This window comes from Brachionichthys hirsutus, unplaced genomic scaffold (assembly GCF_040956055.1).
Source record: "Brachionichthys hirsutus isolate HB-005 unplaced genomic scaffold, CSIRO-AGI_Bhir_v1 contig_699, whole genome shotgun sequence".
In the NCBI taxonomy this organism is placed as follows: Eukaryota; Metazoa; Chordata; class Actinopteri; order Lophiiformes; family Brachionichthyidae; genus Brachionichthys; species Brachionichthys hirsutus.
Genome location: NW_027181478.1, coordinates 1898 through 5000, shown reverse-complemented (window position 1 = coordinate 5000; position 3103 = coordinate 1898). Strand labels below are relative to the sequence as shown.

The following is a 3103-nucleotide window of genomic DNA, read 5'->3' as shown; positions in this document are numbered from 1 at the left end:
TTATCTTGAACTTCAACACGGACAGAGAAAAGATAAATGTACAAATGAAATCCTGTGTGATGGGATGAAACGCCCCCCCCCCCCCCGGCTGACCTCATCTGTGAGCGCTTCACCCCGAGCCATCTTCTCGATGTTCTCCTGCGGGTGAAAGTTATCTCCTTCATGCAGGGGCCAGCCCAGCTGGTGAGTGAACACAAGCATGAAGTCTCTTGTTACGGGCGGACACACGAAGGCGTATTTGCGTGTACTTGTGCTGCTCTAACATTCTTTCTAATAAATATATTCATCATCAGATGAAGCCGATTACCTTTTCTGATAAGAAGGCCCCCAAAGTGCTTCTGTGTAGAAAAACACAGATACGTGTATATAATAATTAATAAACAGAAAAAGCTACAAAAACACCAGGAATCTGATCAACTACCAATAATCAATGATTATGATACTGATGTGCATAAATCTTTCACAAATTAGTTTGATTGTCCACCACAGATACTGAATCGGTGACTCTCTTAGGAACAAAGGAACTCTTTTCTCCCGAGTGTTAATAGTTTAACATAATTGAGATTACTATTATCTTTCTGTTTATGAACATTACGAACACAGTTTAGTTGTACTTATGATATTTATGTATGAAGCAGGCAAGCTGACGGTGCTTTGAAGCTACAGCAGAATGATCTTCGGGACTCAGCAAAATAGATGTGAATGTAAAATAACTAGGATTTAATCTGGAGTTTAGAGTTTCCTCAGATTAATAAACAGCATCTATGGGATTACTTTCCACAGCCTGAGACTCCCATTAGGATGTAGATCATCCTTTCTGTGCTACCAAGACTCTTCAAAGAGGGGCCAGTCCTGAAATAGAAAAAACATCAATGACATTGTTTATACAGCGGATGACGTAGCCGCCTCTCAAGCGGATATGCTGATCTGTACGTGGAGACAACAGAGCGGGAGGCGACGCTGATGAAACCTTAAACAGGCGCAGTTCTGATGCGTAAATATCAGAACTTTATTTTGCCGACTGAGTGAATAAATATTTTTGTTTTACGTAAAAATCATATTAACGAAAATACGCAACGCGAGGATATAAAGTCATACTTCTTCTTCTTCTTCTTCTTCTTCTTCTCCCCCTCTTCTTCTACTGACGGCTTGTAATGTTATATCTGGCAACATCGCCACCACCTGGTTTGGAGTGGAATTTTGCAGGAAATAAAGACACAAATTATTCGCTGTTTACGCACTTCACAGGAAAATACATATTTACAAAGTACATACATATACATAGTGATGCTTTCAGAGGTAGTCGTAAATAGTAGGCATTTACAGGATAAGAATGTGTCTTTATATACTCAACACCAAATAAATCGTAATTACAAAGTTACATTTAAATGCATTTAATATAATATAACGACATCTTCTGTGGGTATGCGTTGATAAGATGGACTGGCCGTTTCTTTGACTGAAATAGTTTAAAATACATTTGACATCTTTCCCGTCAGTACGTGAACGCAGCACCAGGAGACGGCTGCAACAGAAGCCCTCCTCCCTTCCGCTCCGTTTCATCCATTCATCCTTACATCCACCTGGTGGCCGGTCATCCATCTCTCCATCCACTCCTTCATTCCAAGGGCCTCCCAGGTGGCGAGAAAAACCGACCGACAGACGCCCACATGCATGCGCGCGTGTGCGCTCGAGTCCTCCGCCTCTGTGCGTGAATCCGCGGGCGTGAGGAGCTGAGCCGGAACCGACAGGAGGATGAAAATGCTCCGCTTTCGCAGCCCAAGCGTTCGCTCCTTGGACCAGGAGGTGTTCTGCACCATCCGGCTGCTGGACGACTCGGAGCTCTCCTGCAGCATTCAGGTAGAGGAACGCCTCGTGCGTTGCGTGTGTGTGTGTGTGTGTGTGTGTGTGTGTGTGTGTGTGTGTGCGTGTGTGTGCGTGTGTTGCGCGCGTCACGCGGTTGCGGCAGCAGAATGTGATCTGTATTAATGATTAGATCATAAATGTCTGCGGAGTCCCGGTGCTCGTTTTCAGCACTCACATTTTGGACCTGTTGTTCCTGCGGTTGCTGTTGCGTGAGACACGCACAAAAACAAAACAAGACAGTGATTCAATGTGAGCTATTTTTAAGGTATGCACTTATTGATAGATAAAAACGTGGTAATTATTGAAGCAACAAATGCATTGATTGTGTTTGACCACCTGCTAGAACACGAACGAGTTAAGTTTGTAGAAATGTTTATTATGTGTGAACAAATATATTATATTTAAGTATTTATATGTGCTTATGAGTTGTCAGCTGATCTGTTGTTGTTGGTGGTGGTGGTGGTGGTGGGGGGGGGGGGGGTAGGATTTTATAAGTTTAGACTTCATACTACACATGAGTTTCACATGTATATATGTTTCTGAAAATGTGTTTGCTTGTTTATTTATTATTTATTAGAATTTTATTTTTTGATAATTTCGTCGTTTATGCCTGATGTTTTGATGCTCAAATAAATATATAAATAAATGCTGGGTCCAAACGGGATTCGGGCTTAGATGGAGAGAAGTTAGAATTAAGTTTTCATCACAGAGAAAGATGTGGAGATTGGGGTGGTTTTTTTTTTTATTAATTATATTTAGTGTGTGTGTGTGTGTGTGTGTGTGCGCGCATCGTCTTCCAAAACACAAATGCAGATCGTGATCATTTTATATATACACAATGTTACAAGCATGCAGACATTGTGCTGCTAAGTTCCATGCAGCTTCGCACCGGTGATGCCTTCAAAGCAGCACCGACCTGTCGGCCCCCCCAGGCCCCTGAACACAGACGAATGAACGCAGCTTCCAGCAGCATTTCATCCCATCCTGAGCCACAGTCTGTGGAAGTTGGCAGCTGACCTCTTGACCTCTTGCCTGAATGAGAGAGAGACCCCAAAAAAGCACTGTCTGGCTCTCACGAACGAAATCAGCGATTTACACATCAGCACAAAATGCACTGATGCAGGGGCCGGGAGGCGTCGTCTGTTTCTTTGTGCCGCTCTTCCATGCATGCCTGTGTTTTTGTGTCTTTTGAGAGTACAGAAGTGTGTTTGGCTACGTGTTCACATGTGAGAATATT

At 43.1% G+C, this 3103-nt stretch overlaps 1 long non-coding RNA gene across 1 annotated transcript; it reads right to left on the bottom strand.

Moving 5' to 3' along the window:
• Window positions 1-88: 88 nt before the first annotated feature.
• LOC137917491 (uncharacterized) lies at window positions 89-1131 on the bottom strand. Its single transcript, XR_011106653.1, has 4 exons — window positions 1099-1131; window positions 775-852; window positions 308-338; window positions 89-180 (listed from the first exon to the last, which is right to left on the bottom strand). It is a non-coding gene; the product is annotated as an uncharacterized lncRNA (long non-coding RNA).
• Between the last annotated feature and the right edge of the window lie 1972 nt (window positions 1132-3103).